Below are 15,012 nucleotides of genomic sequence, written 5' to 3' on the forward strand. Positions count from 1 at the left end.
GAGTGATAGAGAGAGATATGATAAAGGAAAGGAATCAATTAAAATTTTTGAGCACACAAGTAGGGAGAGCAAGCTCATAAACTTGTATGATGCATTTGAATGAACATTTCATATATTTGCTTGCATGGTATAAGTTCTTAATTTCAATATCCATGCTTGTGTGGTGTATGCTAGTTATAGGTTTGAATGATGAAATAAAAAACTAGCATGCTTAGGCTAAAGTAACTAGACTTATGTTCATTCTATGAAAACTAGACCCTTGCATGTAATGTTGATCTCACGGGATACTCTAGTTTTTGTGTATGTCTAGTTACTAATGATGCTAAGGATGGTATATTAGTGCACTCCGATTGGTATCACGCTTCAAAGGTCCATCTCTTATACCTTAGCATCATTTGGTAGAAATTGACTCCTATACTTCCTATCTAAGCATATGTGCAAGCTACAATCCAAACTCTTAGCACATAAGTAGGGGAACAATTACTACCATTTGGAGTTCATGAAACTTGTCCATACTCTTTTACACATGGTAAATATGCTTGGGCAAGCAATGTGAATTCAATTAAATCTCAATTCATATCTTTGTGAAAGGGTTGTCATCAATTACCAAAAAGGGGAAGATTGAAAGCTCTAGTTTGGTTTTTAGTTAATTGATGAAACCCTAAGTGCTAACCTAGTTTATCCGCGGAGGTCCTCGTCGGAGGAGGCGAGGTGGCAGGCGTGCGGGGCGGCTCCTCGATGGCTCCCCAACCATGGCGAGGAGGCGGAGGAGGACGAGCAGGAGGCGTCCCTGGCCATGGCGTAGGTGGAGGAGGAGCAGGAGGGGCCCCGCCGAGCCGCCGGGGCAAGCGTTGGTCGATCCACCGAGTCAATGTGGCGTACGTCTAAGCCGCGCCCGGTGGTCGATCCACCGAGCCATGCTGTTCTTCATCGTCCTGGACATCCTCTTGGTGGTGCACGTGGTGGGCGTCGTCGCCGTCGTGGTGTATGTCTATGCCACGCCCGGTGCGAGGCAGACGCTGCGGCGCAAGGCCCTGAACGTGTGGACCTTCTCGGTGTTCACGACGGTGTCCACGTTCTCCAACTGCGGCTTCATGCCGACGAATGAGAACATGATGGTGTTCAGCCGGGACATGCCGCTGCAGCTGCTGCTTGTGCCGCAGGCGCTGGTGGGCAACACGCTGGTGGGCGGCCTTGGGACCTCCACCGCGTGAGCAACCGGCCACGGCCATGGGAGCAACCTGGACGCAACCACAGATGATGCCCAACAAGTGTTCGACAGAATGTGTGAGAGGGGTAAACTTACCATGTCAAAGATGAGGTGATTCTATGCAAGTCAAGCCAGACAACTAAACACACCAATTCCTAGCCCGGCTTAGCCAGTACAGGCAACCGAACATGTGCTGCTTGCATTGGCTAAAGCTGGCTAGAGCTAGCCTGTCTTAGTTTTGCTAGCCAGGCTTGTCTAGGAAACGAACCAAACACACCCATATTGGGGCCACTTTTTAGGATGGTTACCTGTGTGTTTCTCAAGTTGATTACTGAGCTGATTGTCTTGTTAATTGCACTGCATGCTGATGTCTATTGATCATCCTGGTGAAAGACATTTGAGGGGCTCTTGCTTTTTGGTGGACAGCGTGGTTGATAAGGAAGTTCATGATGGAGGTTCCTCAGAGGGTGTTGGGAGCAAACTTGATAGAAGAGATTCTTATTTTCCAAGGAATCAATCTCGTAGTCCTGATTATTCTGATACGCTTTCTGGAGAATCAAAAGAAAATCTCTATTTTAAGAGATCCAATAGACATTCAGATTTCAGGGACTTCTTTGAAGACACCAAACTTCAGGATGAGCATGTCAAATCTGATTTTAATTGCTATTCAAGTAAGTCAGACAGAGAAAATAGTGAAAGTTGCAGTCGTGGTTATACCCCTTCTGTCAATGATAGAAAGGTGGCATCTAAACTTTTGTGGAGGGGTGAAGCTCCTTGCGCTGGACGAGGCAAGTCCCGTGATCTTTTTGTTGGTTGCAACAGTGATCGAGACCTGAAATCTCAACATAAAACAAGAAAAGGACAGAGGAGACAGAGTTTAGATGACGGAAGGAATGCTATATTTGTTGAAAAAGAAAAACCAACAGATAGCTATCCTAGTAGGTACGGTAGGGAGTATGAGAAGAGAAGATCTAGCTCATCTTCCCTGAGGACCAACTATCACAATTCAGTTTGCAATCAATCTTATAAGCATTCACCTCTTGAAAGAATAGCGCTGAAAAACGACGAGCATTACTTTAGCGATGAGTCTAATTACAACCATAGGCAATCTTTGTCATGTGACATCAGTGAAGGAGAAGATGATGAGTGCTTCTCTTCAGCCAATGAGTGGCAGCGAGATCATGATCATATATACCATTCAATGGTAAATACTGATATGCCTGATGCTGATGATGGACAAATGCACAGAGAAAGGTATAGTGAGGAAAAGAGAAGAGCCATCGATGACCGTAGCGTGGATGTTGAATTTTCCCGTTACACTGACTACAGATTTTGCGAAAGGCAGAGTCCTGAGGGAAGAGGCAGATACAGAGACAAAGGAAGATTTGCCAAAAGCAATGATGGGCATTTCAGACATGCTAACCATCTTGAGTTGTATCCTGGCCTCAACAATTCTGAGGGGGACAGGCCTGCTACTGGCTTCCCTTCTATGAGCTCAAGAAACAGATGCATCAATAACAAAAAAGTCCGCAATGCTAAGATGGCACAAAATAATTGTCATGGGTATCATCAAAAGAACAAGCAGCATGATTCATCATTTTGTATTGGCAACATTCCTCGATCTGCTTTGCAAACTGATACTTATGCTGAAACTGGCCATTTTGTTCTGCCAATTAAGAGGAAGCTTCATTCTGATCTGGGTCCTGTGGACCCAAAAAACTCTTGCTGATTTGCCACTTCTGAAAGGAAGAAGATTGATGCATGGCCAATCCATTGTCAGTGATAGGAGGATTTATGCTTTGAAGCTGCATAAGTCGACAGAGAAAATTAATACAGAAGCCATTTGTAGTTTCAAACATTTTGTTGGGAGAAAACATGAGCTGGATAATGCTGATAACATCCACTTGAATGATAGAAAAATAAAGGTAAACTTTGAGGAGAAAAAAATCAACAAAATTGTACATATCGACCTTTTATCAATCTGTGGTTTTACATCTTTTGCATTCTTATATCTGACATGATGTGTTCTGCTGGCGCACACATGCACATGAAAAAAAATATCAAGCCACTCTTTTAGGCATTCTAAATTCAACTAAACTGCACAGATCAGAAAACTTTGTGAGCATTAGTGTAGTGACTAACTGGGAATTGCTAACCATGACACCGGTTTGCTTAATATAAGCATTTTATCACTAAAGCATTTGCCACTTATAGTTTAAGCTGTTCAATTTGTTGGGATGCAACATGGTTTAGTTGCATTTCACATCCATCTCCAAATGCTGGCAAATAATAGTTAATCTTTTCTGTCAAAGACCTGAGTAATCCTCCACGGGTATCTAGACTTATATTGTTTGCCTTAGTAAAAAAACGAACTGTTTTATGATATTTCTGACGTTATAGATATGAAATAACCTTCAGATAGGAGCTGCATGATTCCTGATATGAAGCATATCGAAGAATTGTTTATGCACCAGAGCTACAGACCTACAAACCAAGTTCTTTTACTGCTATCATTATTGCCAGTACTATATTGGAAAATATTTGGGGGACTTATGAAAAAAACATAAAAAAGCATACTTAAAAGTTTTTTTTTTAATTGGAACTTTGTACATCCATAGTGCATCCAAGGATGGGACATGCTTCAAAAGTTGAGATGCAAAATCGTTTCTGAAAAATCCATATGAATGGATGTGCCAAGTTTCGTTTTCTTCAACTTTTAAGTATGCTTTTTAGGGGGGTATCAGATTCCACCAAGAATATAGTTCCCACCAAATATTTTCCTGTATTATATTGCTATTTTTCGATTAAAGCTATCTTGCTTGGTTTGTGCGGTTCTTGTTGGATTTTGTCGCTAGTCTATCCTGATCTTGGGAATTTGGACTAAAGGCTCTGTTGGTGTGAATAATCTTCTTTGACCTACATGAAGTTCAACGTTTTTGTCTATCTTTACTATGTAGGTTGTCTTATATGAGTTACATACTACTCCCTCCGTTCCAAATTCTGAGATACATTGCTTTTAATATGTATATAGACATAGTGTATATTTAGGTTCATAGCAAAAGCTACGTATCTAGAAAAAGTCAAAACGTCTTATAATTTGGAAGAGGGAGTAATTGCTAGGTTGCCAATTAGTTAGTAGCAATCTTCTAAAATATGGTAAGCAGTCTGCTAACTCATTGCTTAGTGCTTAAGCAGTATGCTGGTGCTTAAGTGCCCTTATAGATGACTTCCTTATTTAGATTAAGAGTAATTCAGATACTACTAAACTTAAATACTGAATATTTACCTAGAGGGGTCAGCAATGACCATGAAATATTTGTTCTTTCTGGAATTGCACCTTTCTTAAGCTAAAACAAGTCTCACACGAGATACAAACTAATGCACCCATCCATGGCTCCATTTGTGGTTCCTTTTTTTAGCAGCATTTGTTTATTTTGTAGTAAAATCTTATCTCATTAGGCATATGTAGTATGTGTTAACCTTTTTTGTCAATTGCAAACAAAGGGATATAAACTGAAATGGCACATTGGAACTTGCAGCTCGCAAGCACTCTGCACTAGGAACGTTGTATTTTTTTTTCAGTGCCTAAACCAGGCTCAGAGGCCAGAACAAGTCCTCTCTTATTTTAGCTGTTTAGAATTTAGATGACTGCATATGTGTCTATCCAGGTGGTTACCGCTGTTTACACAAAAGGTTGTGTCCAGGGGCACTATTTATGCGTATGCTGGTGCATAGTAGACCATACTAACAGTACTTCATGGTGTTAAGAAAAAAAGGCGTACCCAGTGTAGAGAGCTCTCGCTCCGTGCGGAGACTGGAGAAGGGTGTCAGTGGCATGCCTTACACTCGCCTGTGCAATGCGAGGAGATCGCGACCCAAATCCGGGACCTTTCGGTCACAGACGGTAAGACTCTACCGCTTGCACCAGGCCCGCCCTTCTTCATGGTGTTAAGAGGTTAAATTTATTTTTGATTTTGAGTACACCAAGGTGGATTTATTTGCAAGCTTTTTTGTTTATGTTTGTATGACCGAATCAACATGTGATGTGATATGGCATTATGGTTAATTTTTGTTCAAGTGTTTGCTGTCCAGTGTGCCCTAAAGACAAACTATTTTGTTAATGTGTTAGTGATGTCTGAAGTTGAGCTCTTCCTCCTACCATCTGAGTTGCATGTGCACCTTTTGAAATCCTAGCAAACAAATAGATAGCTCTAGTGGTACCGCAGTTTTTACCACTGAATGTTTAATGAGGAATTGCTTTGATGCTATCCAACACAGATTTTTTAAATATTCATGTTTTATAATAGTATCTTGCAACTTGGCTCCGTTCACTTCGCTGAAAAAACAAGCCGAAACACTGTTTCGACTGATTTGTTATGAGAGAAAAATATTGTTCCAGCTAAAAAATTAAGCTGAAAAAGATGAATTATAAGAGAAACAAATAGGGCCACAATGGGCTCTACTTGTGTCCCACTTCCAAACTTTCCTAAGAAAATACACTGAAGGGGGTGGGGTGGCTAAAGTAAGGCGTGTTTGGAAGTGCTACTTCCCCTGGGCCCTGGTTGCTGCTGTTTTGCTTTTGACGGTACTAGTTCTCTCCGCAGCTGCAGCCTGCAGTGCTGCACCTCGGGGCAGCCGAACACACGTGTAATACTATGTTTCAAGGACGTATCGGGTCTGAAAAAGAGTGTCAGTGGTAAGTTTTATCCTCGTCTATACAATGCGAGGAGACCATGACTCGAATCTGAAACTTTCCGATCATAGGCGGTAAGACTCTACCGCTTGCACCAGGCTCGCCCTTCACTTCTAATACTAAGCTTAAGAAAAAAAATAAGTTCATAATCCATCTGTTCTAAATTATAAGGCGTTCTAGATTTTGCTAGGTACATAGTTTTTGCTATGTACACTATGTCTAGATACATACTCCCTCTGTCCCACGCGCTGGTTCAAAACGTCCAGGTTCAGTGGAGAGAGCAAGCATTGGAGTGTGTACACGGCCAGGTTCAGACAATAAATGATGTACCTTGTTGAGTGCTACAACGACTCATATATCGGGACAGAGGGAGTAGTTTTTACTATGTATCTAGACAAACCAGAATGCTTTATAATTTAAAACAAAAAGAGTATTAAGAAAAAAGAAAATATTATCCTGAAACTCCTATTTCTCCTCTCTTGGCTATATATTTCTGGTCATGTGGGTGCCATGGGGGTGGGTTGTTCCTGTGGTAGTTTATGGGTGTTAGGTAAGGGTGTTTATGGAACTTTAGAAGAGTTGAAGGGCTATAATGTCCTATGTTCATTGAACATTCAGTAAGTTGACTTTGACTAGAACTGCTTACTTCACTTTTCCTTTGGCCTATCCTTGTTTTGATTGTTCTTCTACATTCAGCATCTCCCCTTGTAATCTGGCCAATCATCAATTTTATTTGATAATAACGTCTCCTGATGCTTGCTAGCGTTATTGCCATACTGTTTTATTGATTGTTAATCCATTTTACGGTATGTTTGGATCCATTAGCACTAACAATTAGCAGCTAAAGTTAGTACTAGTAGATCCAAACAGACCTGCTAATTATTAGTTATGGGGCTACTAACTATTAGTTCCATTAACTAGTTTAGAGTTGCTAATAGGTGTTAATAGTTCATATGCACCTTCAACTCAATATCCAACCACCTATTAGCAGGTGGATCCAAACGGCCTCCTTACTAAAAATTAGCTAGCTAAAAAATAGCAGCTATTAGCTAGCTAACTTTTAGTGCTAATGGATCCAAGCAAGCCCTTAACCAGTGCACCTGTAAGAGATACCTCAATGGTAGCTTGGATTAATGCTATGTGATATCATCTCTTGATTGTTTTTATACTACTTAACTAAACTTTACCTTTCATTGTAAAACATCTATAATCTGTTGTAACCCATTATGGATGATATTGCACCAGTGTATACTGCTTTTGCTTCTTTGATTTCTCACTTGTAGCTTTTATTTACTTACCAGCAATTCATTCAAGCTTAGGCACTTTAATCATATCAAGACTTCAGTCAAACTAATCATGTATGTTATTCTAAGAATGTGTCAGCTGAAATCTCTGATGAACATTAAAATGTGTAGCCTGATTGAGCTGTTAACAACTGAATACTCATTGGAAAAAGGTTTTTTTACTGGCCATCTTATGCCACTTAGGTTCCTAGTCTTTTCCTATAGAAGTTATCTAGGTCTTAGGATTGCGAAGTATTATCTGCTCTCTGTTTTCTGCATATTTCAGATTTTGGATACCAGATTAAGTTCAATTCATGCTGCATTTTTTTTTTGTGATTTCATGGTAGTGCTCGGCTGCACTTTTTTACGGCTGCTGCGGAGGCCATATCACTACCAGCAGCTTACGTTTCCTGCAGCCGCAGCTGTAAAGAACTGCAGCCGAGTGGACCCAATTTTAAAGCTAAGAATATTCTATGGCACCCTTTTTATATTCTAATGGTTTTGCTAGAATGTTTTTTTGCTTCACTTGTGTTTATGCCATTAAGTGTTCTGCTTCTGATGGGTGCATATTTCAAAAGCTGCTCCTAGTTTCAAAAGCAGATATCATTTTTGCTGTGTCAAGTTCCAAATGTAGAATGATTATTACTGTGTCGAGTTCCAATACAGATGATCGTATGCAACTCGGATTTTTTATTCCCAACAGCGAGGAACGTTACGGCTTCTTGATTTTGGAAAAGCAATGGGAGATGCCATACACTCCCCTTTCTCCAGTATCCACCTACACAAAAGTAGTTTTCTATAGTTATTCATAGTTCTTAGCATTAGCGCAAATCAACATATTCCACTCCAATAAACAAAAGGATTTGTTAGATAAATGTCATATCAAGCTAGGCTTAGGACCTGAGCACATGTTATTAATATCTGAAACTTAATCAATTACCAATATCCTTGGTTAACCATAATCAATTACCAATTCTTGGTTAACCAAATCAATTACCAATATGGTTAACCATTACTAAACGTGCCTTTAGGAGTGCCAATTTTTTTATCTGTAGCTCAGTTACTTTTTGTTTCAACCTTGTCAATTTTTTTAGGCAGGATAAGAACTGGAAATTGGCAAATTGTTACGCATCTTTGCTTTTTAATATATCTTCACATCGAGATCCAACCTATATGAGGAACTATGTCGTTTATTAAGAAGGCGAAATAGCCACCCAAATTCTGAGTACCGGAGAATTCCCACAGGGGGCAAGGCAATGCTTTGTAGATCTTACTTGTGCTTCTATCCTTTTCTTCTGCTACAGTCTTTTTGTTGATAAGTAGTTTTTAAAAGTTCATAGCACAATTGCTTATTCTATGGTGGAACATCAATATCTGTATTTATTGCATTATTTTTGTTTGTATTTTCTGTTAGGTGCAAAATGGTAGTTTGTACCATATCCTTGCCCATGTTCTCACCATCAAATCAACTGGATTTAAATTCCTCAATGTTATACTGTCATCTTTTTGCAGTTTGAGAGGCAAGGCAATGAGTTAAGATGTGTAATTGAAAATAACCAAAAGGGACCTCATCCTGTGGATAAGGATTTGCATGCTTCCAGACATAATGTAACACCCTAAAATTTGCTTATTTTGAAATAGATGTAAATTGAGGTAATTTTGTATTTTTGTGCTCATAAAAACCTAGAAAAATAAAAATTTTCATTAATTTAAAATTTATCATAAGGTAGCAACATGTTTGTGCATACATGCAGCTACATATTTATTTTGTGATGATTGGGTTTGATCAGAACTTCAAAAGGATTTAAGTTGGGATTGAATTTGGATTTGAAAATTGGGTTTAAGAAAATAAAAAGGAATTTCTTTTTCCCTCTCTCTCATTACCTGGCATTTGGCCTGTTCGGCCTTGTTTCCCGTGCGGGCCATCTCCTCCTCTCCTCTCGCGAAGCCCAACAACGCCACGTCGCCCGCTCTCGCTCCCGGCGGCCCATCCGCTCCTTTCCCCTTCTTCCGTCGGCCGGCCCAACTCCGCACACCTCACGACCTAGCGGTCCTGTGCCTCTACTCTTCCCCCTTTTCTCCCTCTCTCTGTCTGACGGGGCCCGCGTCTTCTCTCGCTGACCGGTGGGACCCACCTATCGGACGTGTCCCACCTCGCGCCGTCTCTTTCCTCACGTCCGCATCGGACTCCATCATCGGTACAGAGTCAGCGTCCGCCCCGCCTCCTCCTTGCCGTGTAGCCCAAGGCTCCCCAGGCCATAAATGGCAGCCGATCGAGCCACGCCTCCCTATTCCAAGCTCCAGACCTGCAGCTGCATCGCCTCTATCTGAGTCGCCGCATGCCGCAACCCTAGCCGCCGTCCGCCGCTGCTGACCGGCTTCACCGTCGTTCAATCGTTGACCAGAGCTCTTCCCGAAGCTGCACACGACGGTAAGCATGACGCCTGTGCAGTCCGTGCCCTTCCTCTCTCTCCCTCTCTCTCTCTCTCTCACACACACATTTTAGAGCTCGCTAGAGTACCACTGTAGTTTCCAAGCCGCCCATCATCGTCACCTCCATCTCTAGTGCCTTAACTCCTTCGTCGACCTCACAGATGAGTTCGCAGTAGCCTCCGTCGTTGTCCTATGTTTTTCCATGGTTTTTGGATGTCTAGTTTGGAAACCCAAGTGTCGCCGGTGACTCCCTCGCCGTCGACCATGGCGTGCTGCCCCAGCAACCATCTCTCCCCGTATGCCCGCAGCCGTCCATCTCGCCACCGACGACTCGGATTAGATCGTTGCGTATCGGTTTGTCTCCGGTGCATAGCACAGTAAGGACCAAGCGCACCATCCGCGTCGGCAAGCCACGTCAGCGGTTCACCGTAGACCAGCCACTCAGAGACCGCCACCTGTCACCACGTGTGCGCCACGCCGGTGACCGCGCTGACAGCGCGAACATTTTGCTAAAGAGACCCTAAATTTTTCCAAAATAAACCCACCGTCTAGCGTAGTTCAAAATAATTCAATCAATGCCCCCTAGTTTTTATGTTTTGACCCTTGTATTTTCCTTGAAACGACGCCAAGTCCATAGAGAAGTTTTAATTCATTTTCTTTTATTTTAAAACTAAAAATGAGTTCAAAATCATTACAAAATTGCCATTGATTTTGTTTTTCTCATATTTTCTCCGTTTTAACTCTGATTTGACTCATTCGAATTGCGTTAGATTCGTATTTTGGTATCCTACATAATAGTAACCTTTATGTCTTTGTTTTCAAAAGAAAAATTGCGTCCATTTACTCCTAATAGCTATAGCTTGATCTCCGTAACTCTGATTAGCGTGCCTCTCGCGACCGTGTGTTCGTAGCGATGCATAGAATCGTGTTTCAAACTCTTTTACTTATTTTTCTATGATTAGTGTACTGTTCTAATACAGAGGTAATTATATGCTATGCATGTATGTGTATGGATGTTTGTGTGGTGTTCTACGATTACGTCCGGTCGGTGATGAAAGGATCAAGATGCCCAAGAGGGGGTGTGAATTGGGCTAATTCTAAATTTTCTTACAATAATTAAATCCTACGGTTAGCCCAATTAACCCCTTGTGCCTAGAAAAGTGTTTCTATTAATCTAACGTACAATGGACTTGCAACTTATGTTCCAAACTTACTCTAGCATGTCAATTCTATGAATGTAAAGACAAGTATTGAATTGCTCAAAATAAATGCTCAAAGTAAATAGAGAGAGAGGAACGCGGCGATGTTTTGCCGAGGTATCAGAGAGTCGCCACTCCCCACTAGTCCTTGTTGGAGCACCCGCGCAAGGGTGTAGCTCCCCCTTGATCCGCGCAAGGATCAAGTGCTCTCTACGGGTTGATTCTTCGACACTCTGTCGCGACGAATCACCAAAAACCGCTCACAACTTGAGTTAGGTCACCCACAAGCTTCGCTGGGTGATCACCAAGCTCCCAATCACCATCAAGCCATCTAGGTGATGGCGATCACCAAGAGTAACAAGCACGAACTCTCACTTGACCACGCGAAGCCTAATGAGAACGGTGGATGCACACTTTGCTACTCTTGATTCACTAATGAGGCTACTCTCTTGGATTCACGAATCTCAATCACCTCACTAGGACCTTGCTCTTCTTGGCACTCACAAACGTGTTTCTCAACTGTTGGAATGAGCAAAAGTGACTCAACACACGAGTGGAGCTTCTATTTATAAGGTAGCCTGAAAAACGAACTGTCATGAGCTTCTGCGGGGTGACCGGACGCTTCGGTCATGTTGACCGGACGCTCCGGTCAGTTCAACCCACACACCAGTGTTTAAGTGTTGATCGGACGCTGGCAGGGTCCGATCACCACTGACTGGACGCGTCCGGTCGCATTAAACCCTCACTGGATGCTTACTGTACTCAACCAGACGCTGGATCCTCAGGGTCCGGTCAGTATTGACCGGACGCGTCCGGTCGTAGATTTCCTTCTCTGGAACCTTACTGAAGTCGACCGGACGCTGCCTCTCAGCGTTCGGTCGCACCGAACGCAATCACCTTTATCAAATGTACTGACCGGACCCTGCGGCCAGCGTCCGGTCAGCATTTGACCCTCTATTCACTTCCAACTTTCGAACATATGTGAATGAAGTTTGCTCCATAGGATCATAGGGCTGTAGTGGAGCTACCTAGTGCTAGTTTAAATAAGTGTGCACCACACCTAACTCACTAGACTCACCTAGGTCAAGCTACCCGTCCATACCCCCCTTTATAGTACGGCCAAAGGAAAAAATAAAGTCCTAAACTACTCTAAGTATCTCTCCAACTTCAATCGACACTTAGAACTAGTCGTCCTTAACCTTGTCGTCCATTCTTTGAAAACCGAAACGATTTCCATCGTAGGGGCATGACAACCTTGATTGCCCAATTGATCTCCATTACCATGACCTAACTTAATTGCCTCTGTAAAACACACGTTAGTCATAGTAATCTTGTATTATCATTAATCACCAAAACCCAACAAGGGGCCTAGATGCTTTTAGGTGAGATATACGTGGTGATCAAGAAGAAGAAGAAGGACGTTGAAGATTAATGCTTACCGAAGAATCGGTGTTTTAAAGCAAATATAGCATAGGATCTTTCTTGTTGTCCTATACATCTTTAATCATTTAATTCATGCTATATGTGTCTACCTTGACTACCACTAAGGATATCCTAGTCTTTTGTACTTGTACCTTGATACCTTTGGGTTATTGCATTGGGTAGCTTTGCTAGTGCTCAATTAAAGTCATGATCTTGTAACTTGACTAATGGTATATGCAATAAACGTTTAAAAGATGCTTTTTAGCAACATAGAGTAAGGGGGCTAGAGCATTGGGCGGTTTTTATGGTGCTCTAGATTCCTGTCCCTAAGAACTTATCTGTAAGTGATCTGTTACATGGCTCTGGCTTTAGCTCAGTACAAGGATATTTTCTAGCTTGTTAGAGGTTACCTTAATTGGCGTAAGAATGACTTGACGAATCAGGTATAGGACAACCTCTACTCTTATGTGTATAGCTGTGATGGAATTATGCCATTTGACAGGGGGATTTCTATATCTGTTTGCCGAGTGAATCTAATGGCCCTAACGTGTTAGACGAACCTTTGAAAGGTTTCATAGTGAACCCTACCGACCTTCTTTGAAAGTGGGTCAAGAGATTAGCTACCTCGGGCGAAAGGGTAAATCACGACTCACAGTGAAAGTGTACAACATCTGCAGAGTGTAAAACTGGTATATCAGTCGTGCTTACAGTCACAAGCGGCCTTGGAACATTTACGGAATAGATGATCACTAATGGTTAATGATGATGAACACGGATGATACTTATGATGAAGATGCTCATTAATGATTATTATTTATGATATTTATTATTCATGCTTACCTGATCATGTGTTTATATGAGTTTGTGATAAACTTGTTGCTACACCTATGTTAAAATTATGATAATTAAAAGCTAATCGTAGTTAAACCAGTGTCAGCCTTTTGAGCCTCATAAACCCCATGTTATATTTATTGAGTACGACATGTACTTACGCTTGCTTTATTTTTTTCAATTATTTTGATAAAAATCTCGGATGGGTACCAGATTGCTAGAGTTTGAAGAAGTTAGGCTTGTGATCAACCAGTCAGTTGTCCCTGTGGAATTGGAGTATTCACCCGAAGATCGGAGTTGTCTTTCCGTTGTTTGCTGTCTAAGGTTATATCCTTTATACTGAGTACGTTATATATTGAGCATTGTCTTTCGATATTACCCTTATTTATAGGTATATGTGAGATTTGACTTTCTGAACTTACATATGGTGTGTATCTGGTTTCATTCTTAAAACCGGATGCTACACATAATTAAGCATGTACATTAGAAACCGCAGAAATAGAATATGGGTCACCGTCACTCGGGCAATCAGAATTTGGATAGATCAGCAGACCAAAAGTGGCTAAATGAAGATGTGGAGGTCGAGGAGGGAGAATTGATTGAAGAGGACCATCATGATATCATTTCTAAAAGCAAGCTTAAGCCAAGAAATACCGTACTGAAATCAGTTATTGAAACAAGTTCAGCAGAGCAGTTACAGGTGAATAATACAACGTCGAAAGATGCTGCCTGCAACAACAGAGCTACAAGAGAATGTGATGAGAAACACATTCTTGAGGTAATGGAAAAGATGCAAAAAAGGAGGGAAAGGTTCAAAGAGGCTATTGCACCAAAAAAGAGAGAGGATGGTGACAAGGAAGACCTATCGGCCTTAGCATGCAGTACAGATTATTACATCCAGAATCAGCGGCCTGCTAGGAAACGGCGGTGGGGTGGTAATAGTTGGATGCTGGAAATGCCTTGAGAGTATGTCCGTGATGATTTCTTCAACAAGGTGTTACGCTTATGGTGCTCAAAATCTTATACTGTTGTGTTTATTTCTGATGGCTGGGTTAGGGAAACAAAATATAGAAAGCATTCACTTGAGGTACTTTTATGTATAGTATCTTGCATAGTTTATAAGAGCAAAAAGGTTCAACTTCAAATGTAATGCTTTCAAACCACTGGGGAATGATTTACTATCCCCTAAGATAAGATTTAAATGGTTTCCTTTCTGCAGGCTGGCAAATGTTTGTGTGTTTTTGGATTCAAGAACTTATCTCTTCATACTCTGAATGCCATCAACTACAGGATTTTTTTATTATTCTGCAGCAATTGTGTTCATGGTAGAATGTAGATCGGATGCTGCTGGGGCTGCCTTTTTGCATTTTTGTCTGTTTGATTGTGTCTATATGCATCTGCCTCTGCACTGCTTCCATAGTTCCATGTCTTTTTGATTTGTTCAGCTCGCCTGTATGTCAACCTTGAAGACTGTTGTGAATGGGCATGTGGTCCAGTGATAGGTCTGTTCAGTGGAACGCTACCCACTAGGGTTCAAATCCCTTTTTCTAGAATTTTTTTAGAAATTTTAGGGTACACGTACGCGTGCGCGTTCAGTGGTACTGCATGTTTCCCGCGCATTAGAGGCAGCGATGCCTCCCAATCTCTTCTTTGCGTGTGTACGGACGCGCATGCGTATGGTGTGAGTGTGGACCGTGTGGGTTGTGTGCGTTTAAGTTGTATCCGAAAAAAAACCCTTAAAGACCGTTGGCTAGATTTTGGTTCCCCTTTGAACCGGATGATTTTTGGTCTTCCTATGTAGAGTATAAACGCTTCATTAGTGACTTTAACGTATTCTTGATTCCTATGAGATTTTAATTGCAGGGCATTTTAATCCTATTATGTTTTTTCTATCCTCCTGTCTTCAGAATCATGCGTTCTAAATAGGGACCAAATCTATAC

The 15,012-nt window shown here is 41.6% G+C and overlaps 1 pseudogene; it reads left to right on the plus strand.

The window, feature by feature from the left end:
- Positions 1-1,571: 1,571 nt before the first annotated feature.
- On the plus strand, positions 1,572-14,095 carry LOC136537250 (uncharacterized; annotated as a pseudogene).
- Positions 14,096-15,012: the final 917 nt, after the last annotated feature.

This window comes from Miscanthus floridulus, chromosome 2 (genome assembly GCF_019320115.1).
Source record: "Miscanthus floridulus cultivar M001 chromosome 2, ASM1932011v1, whole genome shotgun sequence".
NCBI classification, from domain to species: Eukaryota; Viridiplantae; Streptophyta; class Magnoliopsida; order Poales; family Poaceae; genus Miscanthus; species Miscanthus floridulus.